The following is a 13719-nucleotide window of genomic DNA, read 5'->3' as shown; positions in this document are numbered from 1 at the left end:
GTAGGAATATATTTTTTTCCTAATTTGGCCTATTATATTCCATATATTTTGGAAAACACAATTTGCATAAGTAAAGAAATTCAGGTTTAATTCCAGAGGGAAGAGGGGGAGGAGGAGAATTCAGCTCTAATATGATACAAGAAAAGTGTGCATTGAACACATTAATTTAATACACCCTAAAAGGCAATACTTTCAATTTGTATAGTAAGATGTCACGAAAAGCATTGTTATATTGATCTTTATTTATGAGAGCCTTACAGCATAATATCATACTACAACTTCAGGTTCGAAATCGTTTTAAAATATATGACGCTACTGAAAATTCCAATGATATTGAAATTAATTTCTTTCCTAATACAATATTGCTCTAAAATTTTAAGGAATTTTATGTATTAATAACCTTCATGTCAATGGTGGTCTAAAAAAATCTTAATAAACTTGAAGTTTGAGTGTGTCTGGAATATCATATTTTGGAATATTGCAACTTCACGTTGGAATACTTTATATATCGTAATGTTAATTGATAATTTATTAATTTGGTCTTTAACTGAAAAATAAGATAACCATCACAGCCATGGTTACTCCTGAAAATTCCAATGATATTGAAATTAATTTCTTTCCTAATACAATATTGCTCTAAAATTTTAAGGAATTTTATGTATTAATAACCTTCATGTCAATGGTGGTCTAAAAAAATCTTAATAAACTTGAAGTTTGAGTGTGTCTGGAATATCATATTTTGGAATATTGCAGCTTCACGTTGGAATACTTTATATATCGTAATGTTAATTGATAATTTATTAATTTGGTCTTTAACTGAAAAATAAGATAACCATCACAGCCATGGTTACTCCTGAAAATTCCAATGATATTGAAATTAATTTCTTTCCTAATACAATATTGCTCTAAAATTTTAAGGAATTTTATGTATTAATAACCTTCATGTCAATGGTGGTCTAAAAAAATCTTAATAAACTTGAAGTTTGAGTGTGTCTGGAATATCATATTTTGGAATATTGCAGCTTCACGTTGGAATACTTTATATATCGTAATGTTAATTGATAATTTATTAATTTGGTCTTTAACTGAAAAATAAGATAACCATCACAGCCGTCCTGAGTGGCAATCTGACAGCCGTCTTGAGTGGGAGGAAACTGATCTTTACTCCAATGTATTTATAACGATATTACTAAATTCCACACAATTTCACTGACTCTTAAGAATGACTAATAGAAAATTTTTCTCGTTATTTGATATTACTAACATTATTAAACAAAATATTTAATGGGTATTAGTTAATGATATATTGTACCATAGACCTGGATGTGAGGCGTCTCATAGTACAGCGGATATGGAGCTTGAACTAGCATTGCTCTTCTGCACTTGTTGCTTGCATGTCTAATGCATCTTGATGTTGAAGTTCCTTATAATTTAATTCCATTAGAAGTTCCATTGATTAGCAGTTCTCGGAGGGTCAGTCAGAACGGCTTTCAAAGAGGAAAGATATTGAAATTAGTTTGCAGCACGGCAGAATTATTTTATATAAAAAAGACACATGATAAATTATAATCGATATGTTACAAACTGCATATACATTCAAGAGAGAAAGATACTTCTGTTTTGAGATATTCTTCCGTGATGATTGTGGTATTGGTATGGGGGTGGATGTTAGGGTATTTTTATGATATTATTGTTAAGTCTTACTAATTAGAGATGCAAGTGGTGATTTGGTGGAGGATAATAAATGTGAGAGTGATCTATCAGCCCAAGCTCATGGTTGATCATGTTGCTTGCAATGTGCTTGCATGGTACAACCGTGATAAGTCATGTTTGGTGTCTACAGATTCCGCATGTAGACTAGAATTCTGCAAAGTTGCCCATGTTGACCTAGGTCATCTCATTGGCTAGAGGATTAATACCAAGGGATAAAGGGTATTTTGAGCGACAAGGTGGTAGAGGGAGGGGGGCTTTGTGAGGGCAGCGGCGAGGGCAGGCGGAGTGAGGGCAGAGCCCCGATGATGATGATGAAGATTAAGCCACCCAAAAGGTGGCACGGGCATGAATAGCCCGTAAGTGGTGGCCTTTTTGAGCCATTACCAGCATCAAGAGCTGATACTGGAGATCTGTGGAGGCGCGACTGCACCCTGCGTGACGGGAGATGTCTCCCGGACCAAATGGTGACCAAATGGTCGCAGAGCCCCATTGTGCGCCCGTATTTATACGGCCCCAAACTGCCTGCGCAACGCCGCGGGACGCGCTGCGCAATTGTTTCTTTCTCCCTCGCCAGAAACATCCCCGCTTGCGATCAAGCAGTGACCATTTTCTGACCAGGGGGAGAAAGATACTGGCAGTATGGGGCGTTAAAGTTTATTGAAGATTAAATTCTGCAGAACATGTAAATATATAAAGTTCAAATATATAAAGTAAGTAATTATATAAAGTTTATATTAAACACGGTTTATATTATAGACTTATAACAAAGTTGATATTATATTAAACTTAATATTGAACATGTAAATATATAAAGTTTCAAATATATAAATTAAGTAAATATATAACGTTTATATTAAAATATATAAAGTAAATATATAAAGTAAGAATTAACAGTAACAATTCCAAGTCCGAGGACTAGATTTAACTTAAAAGGTACACCCGTAGTAAGTATGAGACCTTAGCCTATAGTGACATGGAAACTAATTCTGCAGAAACCTAAAGGTTAACTGGTACTAGAATTAAGGCCGAGTGCAAATGTGTAGTAATTATATAACACTAGGATATAACAGGCAGGACACAAAGAATAACTAATAAGTGAGAGACCACATAACACATAATGTACCCGGCCAAGAGGCCGTAAAAGACCTAATGGATAAGGAGAAGGGGGTGTGACTACAAGTAGGGCTTACTAGCACCTAGACTGGGCAAAGTATTAGCCGCGGACAGCGGGACACTTGGGGACCGGCGCTGCACCCCCACCGCAGGCCAGCGGCCGGACCCCCCCCCCCCCCCCCCCGAAGGGCGAGTGCCAGCTGGCCGCGTGAGGCACTCAAAGTGGCAGAGCAACAACGTCCCGTCTGACGTAGGATGTGAGCACTACTCTTCCGCCTGCCGTCTGCCATTATTTCTGATGTGGCGAGCCCGTCCGGAGACAGCTGGGTGCGGAGCGTAGTCATCTGAAGTCAAGCCTAGCGCCGAGAGGGCAGCGTGTAGGATCCTGGAGAAATCTCGCCTGGTGACAGGAGCGCTTGTAGGATCTGTGCTTGTAGGATCCGAAGAGTGTTGATTCCTGACCATGTAAGCGATACCTGGTCCAGTCGGAGCGTGCGTCGATTTTTTGTCGCGTAGCTCACCTCCCCCGGGCTGAAAGATATAAGGCAGTAAGGGTGGGCAGAAGCGGTGTGCAGTGTTATCGTGACAGGCAAGAGCACAGACGAGAGGAAAACCCTAGCTGAATCAATACGGAGACGAAAAACGGGGGGAGGGAGCCCGGCAGCAGGAATTAAGAGAATCCTTAATTAACAATCCTGGATGAATAAAGAGCTTTCCGAATAATTATACTGTAGCAATGAAGGGGGCTAACAATTTTAAGAATCTTCCAGCAAACAGAAGGGGGAAGTACCTTTGCTAAGAGCAAAGGTGGGAAAAAACCAGTAGGAGAACAGCAAGGAAGCACAAAGCAACTATAACAGGGTAATACGAAACACTATAAATCTTGAATATAAACAATACATATACCAAGAACGGGTATAACAACTAAGCAACATATACATAAACAATAAAATGGAATAAGAACCAATTCTTAAAGCCAAATCTATAACATGCTTGTGTCCTAAGCGGATGTAGAATGTGAGCGGGGAACATTACCCTTGGTCTCTATCCCATCTCTGCCTCCAGACGGGTGATTGGGCTGGATAGAAGCCAAGGAGTCTGCCTTAAGTGGCCGCTGAGTGTAGTCTTGTGTTGTCAATGAGCGTCTGCGAGCCGCAGCTAGTACGCCGTGAACTTCGGTTACATCTTTAGAACAGGAGCAAGTGAAATCGACGGCAGGGAGCTGCCATTCAGTAACTGTAATAAGGATAATAATAAGAATACAATGTCGTAAATAATCGTACAATGAAGAATACAATGTAATATCGCAAATAACCGATGACGGCAAGTGCCGCAGAATGGAAGAAATTAAGAAAGCAACGCCAAACCATAATAACAAATCATATTTTAATAAAATAATACTGGAATGACAGTAACGATACGGAATAATATTAATACTACCATATAGCCCAGCAAATAAAGGGAAGATAATAGTATTAACGTAGGCCCTGGGCGGCTGCATCCCGGCACCGCTGCGTGCGTTGTAATGGTGATCAGAGGAATATCCGGCTCGCGTTCTCTTCCTCGCCGCAGTAGGGTGTGGAGGGGGGGGGGGGGTTCCGGCTTGTCGTGGCTGCGAATAAAGGGAATAGAAGAAGCCGGCGTTGAGCGCCAAGCGGGCAGAGCGCAGTGGAAGGAATAGCGGTTGGAGGTAAGGGCCCCTAACCTAATGATAGATGAATGTGCTGGATGCAAAAGGCGCTGAAGGAAACCACGTTGGTTTCATTTTGGATATAAATGTTCATGGAGATTCAGAATGGAAACAATTATAGTTGAGCATGCAGAAGGAGGAAGTAAGAATCTGTGTTGAGAGTGAAGGACACATCCTTGACAACTATACTTCAGAGAATGTAAACATGTAAACATTGAGAATGTAGGACAACAAAAAGTCTTCAGAATCTTTCACACCGCTATTGAGCAACATTTACAATTTATATAAATTATTTTAGGGAATAATACATTCATTTTATATTTAAACATGATATTAGTGTTTAGTGGAATACATAAGGTGTCAAATTGTGTTAAAAAGAACAATTTTTAGAAAATTTAGAAAACTACTTTTTCTGATTATATAATAACTAAATGTATTTTGAAGGTTTCATTCAGCCATTAAATATCATTCACAATTTATTAATGAATTTTACAAAAAAACTCCATAAAATTTATATTTAAACATGTAAAAACTATTTGTAATACATTAGGAACAAAATAGTTGTAGAAAAACAATTTATTATAAAACCTATGTGTTTGGATTTTTGGATTAAAAGTTTCTCAAAGGCTCTCCTGCACCATTCTCAATGCAAGTCATTCCTACACCTATGGGAAGAGATAGGATGAACGTTTTCTATACGATTTGTGTTTGCTGGGTTACTATGACATGGACATTGGTGAGCCCTGCTCACGACATAGAAGATACTCTGGCTAAATAGCTGACTAAAGGGGAATGGGGAGGGAAAACTGAATTACCTACTTTCACCTCAATGATGTGGACTCGCCCTCTGTTGAGAGTTGAATTGAAGCGCCTGGTCCCGGCTCTCGACTCGTTGTAGGGAACGCCCCCACACACACACTGATGCTTTCTCCAGGAACCCAATCAACACCCCAAAAAACGCGTCTTCACCGTTCTCTATCCTCTGCAAGCCCGTGCTCCTCCACAACTCCTTGAAGGGTTGGAGTCGGTCTCCCGGTCGTCGACTTCTCCTCACAACTACGTCTGCAGTCCTTTCTCTCAGCTGCAGCCATCCTGATTCCCAGCTAGTTCCATTCTTCTCCTGCCTCTCATTGGAGTGGCCCAGCCGCTACGTCGTCACTAAATGGGTGAAACTGCTCAGACGTCCCGTACGTCACTGCTCAGACTTCACTTCTTGCAAAGCACCTGTCACTGGAGCACTTGCTGCTCAATTCTCATCAATTCCTTCTTCGGTCCAACACATGGAATATAAGAAGATCTCACAGAGTACTTGCAGACTACAGGGTGACATGTAAAATCCACCGGAGCGGGGTAAAACTGTCAAACTGACAGGACCCCCGATCGCACGTCCGACCTCCTCGACATGTCGTGTCAAACTCCTTCCCTCACGGTGGATTGGCCCAGTCGCTACGTCGTCACCCGACAGGTGAAGCTGTCAGTCGTCCAAGACTACACTCTTGCTAAGCACCTGTCACTGGAGCACTTGCTGCTTAATTCTCGTTAATTCCTTCTTCGGTCCAACACATGGAATATAGGAAGACCTCACAGGTTGCTAGCAGACAATGGGTGACGCGTATATCCACCGGAGCCGGGGTAAACTGTCAGACTGACAAGATCCCCGATCGCACGTCCGACCTTCTCGACGTGCCTTATCAAACTCCTTGGCACCACTGGCCGCACCGTTCGGACCCCCCTGCACTCGTAACATCATACATGCCAGGGGCATTTCTCATTGGCTCCCTGTACTACGTCACCGATCTTAACCAATCTGGTGCCACTGACGTCATAACGTTTTGGCGGTAAAACGTAGGGGCCGGCGCCATCTTGGCATCCAAAAGGGCCTAAACCACTGGCCAAAACACACTTCTTTTGCGAATTTTTCTGCAACGCGAGAACGCTTCATGCTTCCACATATGCCACATTGTTTTTCAGAACGTAGAGAAAGCTCGGTTAAAGTGGATATGACTCTTACAGCTGGCGTGGGAGAAATATAAGGGGGGAAACACCGTCACAATAGACAGCTTTAGCTCTATATGACTATGTAATTTCTGAGTTTGTTTGTTACATCCCTTGAGACAACATAGAAATTACTCCTAGGGTTAACACCTCTTATACCGTCAACCATCCTCCCAACCAAGGATATTTAGGAAGAATTTAAGCCCCTATTTAAGGAAGGTGTTATCTCGCCAGCAATGTTTCCCATTTTTCTTTCTCCGTTACCTTTGATTTCCAGCTATATCCAATGATGACAAATGTCATCAGTGTCAGTGAAGCCTTCCAAAATAGTGCTTGCTATCTCAGACATCCAGCAGGGAGTTTAAACCAGCAGGTGTGATGGGGGGGGGGGGGTGAGGCTTTTGAGTAAGCTGCACAACAAGTGGCTTTGACTCCCACCTCACTTCTCATAAATTTGATCTACATCAAATATGTTTAATTAAATTAACTTCCTCCAAATTTAGTTGTTCACCTTTATTAAATATTTATCGTTTAAACATATTAAACAATACAGCTTTGTTTGGCTGATACAGAGTAAAGAAACAATTAAATTGCAAATTTTGATCTTTATTTGACAAGAAGTAAACCTCCCACTACAGGTTATATGTTTAAATATTACTGATTCATACAAAGAAAGTGACCACATGTGGCACAAGCTGTGATAAAAGCTCATCCACTGAAAGCTGTTCTCGTCTTTTACTGACCATAAGTCTGATTTCAATTGTCAAAGTTATGCTCTCAATTATTTTTGGAATTTTTGCCTCTCTCGGTGATATTACAAGAGTATACAGAAATATTAAAAGTAATTAACACGTGCATCACACTAAAACCAATGTCATAGAAGAATATATCCGACCTTCAACAGTAAATAAAATTAACAAAACACTCTGCTGGAGTGTGAATACATTACATGGAGCTGGATCATGTTAAAGAAGTGCTGGAAGGCTTCATAAACCATCTGAGTCAAGTTACTGACCAAGTCAAGAATAATGGATGGAATGTTTACCAAGTGGAAAGATTGTTGCCATATCCACCCACTTGATGTAAGGTACATAACGTCTGGTTGGGAATGAATTATAAAATACAACCTGGCTTTAGGAATATATTTTTTTCCTAATTTGGCCTATTATATTCCATATATTTTGGAAAACACAATTTGCATAAGTAAAGAAATTCAGGTTTAATTCCAGAGGGAAGAGGGGGAGGAGGAGAATTCAGCTCTAATATTATACAAGAAAAGTGTGCATTGAACACATTAATTTAATACACCCTAAAAGGCAATACTTTCAATTTGTATAGTAAGATGTCACGAAAAGCATTGTTATATTGATCTTTATTTATGAGAGCCTTACAGCATAATATCATACTACAACTTCAGGTTCGAAATCGTTTTAAAATATATGACGCTCCTGAAAATTCCAATGATATTGAAATTAATTTCTTTCCTAATACAATATTGCTCTAAAATTTTAAGGAATTTTATGTATTAATAACCTTCATGTGAATGGTGGTCTAAAAAAATCTTAATAAACTTGAAGTTTGAGTGTGTCTGGAATATCATATTTTGGAATATTGCAACTTCACGTTGGAATACTTTATATATCGTAATGTTAATTGATAATTTATTAATTTGGTCTTTAACTGAAAAATAAGATAACCATCACAGCCGTCCTGAGTGGCAATCTGACAGCCGTCTTGAGTGGGAGGAAACTGATCTTTACTCCAATGTATTTATAACGATATTACTAAATTCCACACAATTTCACTGACTCTTAAGAATGACTAAGAGAAAATTTATCTCGTTATTTGATATTACTAACATTATTAAACAAAATAGTTAATGGGTATTAGTTAATGATATATTGTACCAAAGACCTGGATGTGAGGCGTCTCATAGTACAGCGGATATGGAGCTTGAACTAGCATTGCTCTTCTGCACTTGTTGCTTGCATGTCTAATGCATCTTGATGTTGAAGTTCCTTATAATTTAATTCCATTAGAAGTTCCATTGATTAGCAGTTCTCGGAGGGTCAGTCAGAACGGCTTTGAAAGAGGAAAGATATTGAAATTAGTTTGCAGCACGGCAGAATTATTTTATATAAAAAAGACACATGATAAATTATAATCGATATGTTACAAACTGCATATACATTCAAGAGAGAAAGATACTTTTGTTTTGAGATATTGTTCCGTGATGATTGTGGTATTGGTATGGGGGTGGATGTTAGGGTATTTTTATGATATTATTGTTAATTCTTACTAATTAGAGATGCAAGTGGTGATTTGGTGGAGGATAATAAATGTGAGAGTGATCTATCAGCCCAAGCTCATGGTTGATCATGTTGCTTGCAATGTGCTTGCATGGTACAACCGTGATAAGTCATGTTTGGTGTCTACAGATTCCGCATGTAGACTAGAATTCTGCAAAGTTGCCCATGTTGACCTAGGTCATCTCATTGGCTAGAGGATTAATACCAAGGGATAAAGGGTATTTCGAGCGACAAGGTGGTACGGGGAGGGGGGGCGGGAAAGTAGTTGGCCTGTTGACCGTTAACACCTACTGACCACAAAACCCCCATTTCCCCTCTCCAGGTCAAGTGTGATTGTCTCACTAGATTGGCGACTGTGTCGGCAACTAGTGAGACGATAAAGTAACTTGCTCTGGCGGAAAGCCGAGCACAGGTGCTGCTTCCAATTGAAAGTTAAGCTGGGTAGGCCGCCTAATGTTCTGACTGGCTAACAGGCTGATGACGTCATGGGGGTATCCAAGACGCAGACAGAGACCCAAGGAAGATCATTCCGACGGTGACAATAGGGGAGAGAGGACGCGCTTTTGTAGAAGCTTAAAAAGGCAGCCTCTTCCCTCAAAGTTACAGTATTTACAGTACCTTTTCCTATGTAAGCACCAAGACCGAATTACTGGTACTTGCAGGTGTGATTGGAAGAACTACAGAAGAAGGAATTACTACAAATAGACCTCAGACGGACTCGGAGAAGCAGACACCACTATCGTGTATGGACAGTGTGGTGACACCGTAGAGCCACGTGTGTATAGAGACCAGTGTGGCGACACCGTAGAGCCACATGTGTGTACAGAGACCAGTGTTGAAACACCGTAGAGCCAAGTGTGTGTACAGAGACCAGTGTGGAAACACCGTAGAGCCAAGTGTGTGAACAGAGACCAGTGTGGAAACACCGTAGAGCCAAGTGTGTGTACAGAGACCAGTGTGGACACACCGTAGAGCCACGTGTGTGTACAGAGACCAGTGTGATGACACCGAAAAGCCACGTGTGTGTACAGAGACCAGTGTGGAAACACCGTAGAGCCAAGTGTGTGTACAGAGACCAGTGTGGACACACCGTAGAGCCACGTGAGTGTACAGAGACCAGTGTGGACACACCGTAGAGCCACGTGAGTGTACAGAGACCAGTGTGGACACACCGTAGAACCACGTGTGTGTACAGAGACCAGTGTGTAAACACCGTACAGCCACGTGTGTGTACAGAGACCAGTGTGATGACACCGTACAGCCAAGTGTGTATACAGATACCAGTGTGGTGATTTCCAGCACGGTGACTGGGTCAGTGGTGCACGACTCGAGTGACTCACGTGTCATAGCTTAAGACACTTAAGGCACCCAGAGATTCTAATGTAGATTAGTATGTCAGGGTGTACTCACCTAATTGTACTCACCTAATTGTGCTTGCGGGGGTTGAGCTGTGGCTCTTTGGTCCCGCCTCACAACTGTCAATCAACTGGTGTACAGATTCCTGAGCCTACTGGGCTCTATCATATCTACATTTGAAACTGTGTATGGAGTCAGCCTCCACCACATTACTTCCTAGTGCATTCCATTTATTAACTACTCTGACACTGAAAAAATTCTTTCTAACGTCTCTGTGGCTCATCTGGGTACTAAGTTTCCACCTGTGTCCCCTTGTTCGTGTCCCACCCGTGCTGAAGAGTTTGTCTTTGTCCACCCTGTCAATTCCCCTGAGAATTTTGTAGGTGGTTATCATGTCTCCCCTTACTCTTCTGTTTTCCAGGCATGTGAGGTTCAGCTCCTTTAGCCTTTCCTTTTAGCTCAATCCTCTCAGTTCCGAGACGAACCTGATGGCATACCGCTGAATCTTCTTTAACTTTGTCTTGTGTTTAACTAGGTATGGACTCCAGGCTGGAGCTGCATACTCCAGGATTGGTCTTACATAAGTGGTATACAGGGTTCTGAAAGATTCCTTACACAAGTTTCTAAAGGCAGTTCTTATGTTGGCCAGTCTAGCATATGCCGCTGATGATATTCTTTTGATGTGGGACTCTGGGGACAGGTTCGGTGTGATATCAACCCCCAGATCTTTCTCTCTATTTGACTCTTGCAGGATTTCACCTCCCAGATGATACCTTGTGTTCAGCCTCCTGCTCCCTTCGCCTAATTTCATCACCTTACACTTTCCCGAGTTGAACTTTAGCAGCCATTTTCTAGACCATTCCTCCAGTTTATCCAGATCATCCTGTAGTCTCTGTCTATCTTCATCCGTCTTGATTTTTCTCATAATTTTTGCATCATCAGCAAACATTGAGAGGAATGAGTCTATATTCTCCGGAAGATCGTTCACATATATTAGAAACAGGATGGGTCCAAGTACTGAGCCCTGTGGGACTCCGCTGGTGACATCTCGCCACGGTGAGGGTACTTCAGGTACTTAGTGTGACAAGAATGGTCGTCGCGGATGACGAGAGACGTCGAGGAAATGTCCAGGTATAGTTAATTTCAGTGGAGGTGGAACATGTGTCGTCACCAACACGGGCAGGTGTCGGCTGCGATTGGAGGCAGTTAGCGGTGTTCAGTAGGATGGGAGTACGTGGCCCGACACTGAAGAAAACGTTCAAGACCATGTGGAACATGTGCTTGGAATGAAAGATTGTGTTCATCAAGAAAAACCAGCATAGAGGCAGTGAGGGGCCTGGGTTGAAGACATCGAGATGAGTTCAGCTGACAGTGATGATTTGAACACTTGTACAGTTTTGAACTTATTAATGAAGTGAAGTTCGATAAACTTTTACCAGAATGATTGTATCAAGTTTGTAATGTACAAGTGTAATGAACAAGAAGATCGAGAGTGCGAACTTAGGGTGTGTTGCACGTATGCGGGTTTAACAAGGTGAAGGTGTGCTGACAGGCTGTCATACCTCACCAGGGGAGGACGATGGCTCAGCAGGAGTCAATGAACAGTGTGTGGAAATTGTTGGTGAGTGTACAGACGTTAACTCAAGTGATTGATCAACAATGCACGTATCAAGTTAGATATAATCACGTATCTAAGCTCTCTCATCTCATTATTCTCTTGCAATGTATTTGTTATCATTTATCAATTCTGATAGAAATTACATACTTATAATTATCTGTTAGATTAAGGACCTGCCCGAAACGCTGAGCGTACTAGTGGCTTTACAAGAGTGTAAATACTGTACTATTCAATGTATTCTCACAAACCCAATGTACCTTCTTGTATATATATAAATAAATAAATAAATAAATAAATGCCTGAGGCAGCAATGAAGGTGCGCAAGTGACGTCAACCGATGGAGTGAAGTCATTAAAAGATGAGGTAGCCACTACACGCTGTGGTGAGTCAACTGTTGACTATAGATAGAAGGGAATTATCAGGGGAAAGCGCCAAGTTATCGAAATTCTAATGTCTCTATGGATCCTTTGAGCACTCAATTTCCAGCTGTGTCCCTTAGTGTGTATACCCTTTTAGTTATATAGTCTGTTTTTATCTATATCTATCAATTCCTTTCAGGATCTTTTATGTGGTGATCATGTCATCTCTAACACTTTTGACTTCCAGCGACGTGAGGTTTAATTCCCGTAGCCTCTCCTCGTAGCTCATACCCCCTATGTTCGGGTACTAGTCTGGTGGGCCAACCTTTGAACCTTTTCCAGTTTAGTCTTATGCTTGACGAGATATGGACTATATGTTGGAGCTGTATACTCCAGAATTGGTCTGACATATGTGGTATACAAAGTTCTGAATGATTCCTTACGCAAGTTTCTAAAGGCAGTTCTTATGTTGGTCAACCTGGCATATGCCGCTGATGTTGTCCTCTTGATATGGGCTTCAGGGGACAGGTCCGGAGTGATATCAAACCCCAGGTCTTCCCCCTCTCCCTGATTCTTGAACTCTTTCATCTCCTAAATGATACCTTGTATCTAGTCTCCGGCTCCCTTCACCTATGTTCATTACATTACATTTGCATGGATTAAACTAACAACCATTTGTTTGACCATTCCTGCAGCTTGTCCAGGTCTTCTTGAAGCCTCAAGCTGTCCTCTGTCTTAATTCTTCTCATAATTTTGGCGTCGTCAGCAAACATTGAGAGGAATGAGTTCATACCCTTTGAGAGATCATATACGTATATCAGAAACAGGATAGGCCTGAGTACAGTGCCCTGCGGGACTCCACTGGTGACCAAGCCAATCTGAGGTCTCACCCCCTCACTGTAACTCTCTGCTTCCTATTGCTTAGATACTCTCTTATCCACTGGAGCACCCTACTAGTTACTCCTGCCTGTTTCTCCAGCTTATCCATCCACATCTTATGGGGTACAGTGTCAAAGGCTTTCCGACAATCCAAGAAAATGCAGTCATCCCATCCTTCTTTTTCTTGCATAATCATAATCACCTGATCATAGAATTATATTAAGCCTGTAAGGCAAGATTTACCCTCCCTGAACCCATGTTGATGGGTTGTCACGAAGTCTCTTCTCTCCAGATGTATTACTGGGTTTTTTTCTCATGATCTTCTCCATCACCTTGCATGGTATACAAGTTACGGACTCTGGCCTGAGTTCAATGCCTTTTGTCTCTCACCCTTTTCGTATATTGGGACTATATTAGCCATCTTCCATATTTCTTGTAGTTCTCCTGTTTCCAGTGACCTACTGTACACTAGAAAGCAAAGTGGCAGCAAAGAATGGCAAGCAAAGTGCTTCTGCACACTCTTTCAATACCCATGGTAAGATTCCTACCAGGCCAACAGCCTTTCTCACGTCCAGATCCAACAGATGCCTCTTGACCTCATCTCTTGTAATTTCGAACCCTTCCAAGGCCGCCTGGTTTACTGTCACTTCTAGCACAGTGACCTCACCTTGTTCTATTGTGAAGACC

General features: G+C 41.4%; 1 long non-coding RNA gene across 1 annotated transcript; it reads right to left on the bottom strand.

Annotated features, from left to right (window-relative positions):
- Nucleotides 1-2351: 2351 nt before the first annotated feature.
- On the bottom strand, nucleotides 2352-4058 carry LOC138354204 (uncharacterized). The gene is made up of 2 exons (XR_011223465.1): nucleotides 3862-4058; nucleotides 2352-3357 (listed from the first exon to the last, which is right to left on the bottom strand). It is a non-coding gene; the product is annotated as an uncharacterized lncRNA (long non-coding RNA).
- Between the last annotated feature and the right edge of the window lie 9661 nt (nucleotides 4059-13719).

The sequence above is a fragment of the Procambarus clarkii genome, chromosome 62, assembly GCF_040958095.1.
Source record: "Procambarus clarkii isolate CNS0578487 chromosome 62, FALCON_Pclarkii_2.0, whole genome shotgun sequence".
NCBI lineage: Eukaryota > Metazoa > Arthropoda > Malacostraca > Decapoda > Cambaridae > Procambarus > Procambarus clarkii.
The sequence above is the reverse complement of the archived record's forward strand: the minus strand, read 5'-3'. Positions and strand labels throughout refer to the sequence as shown.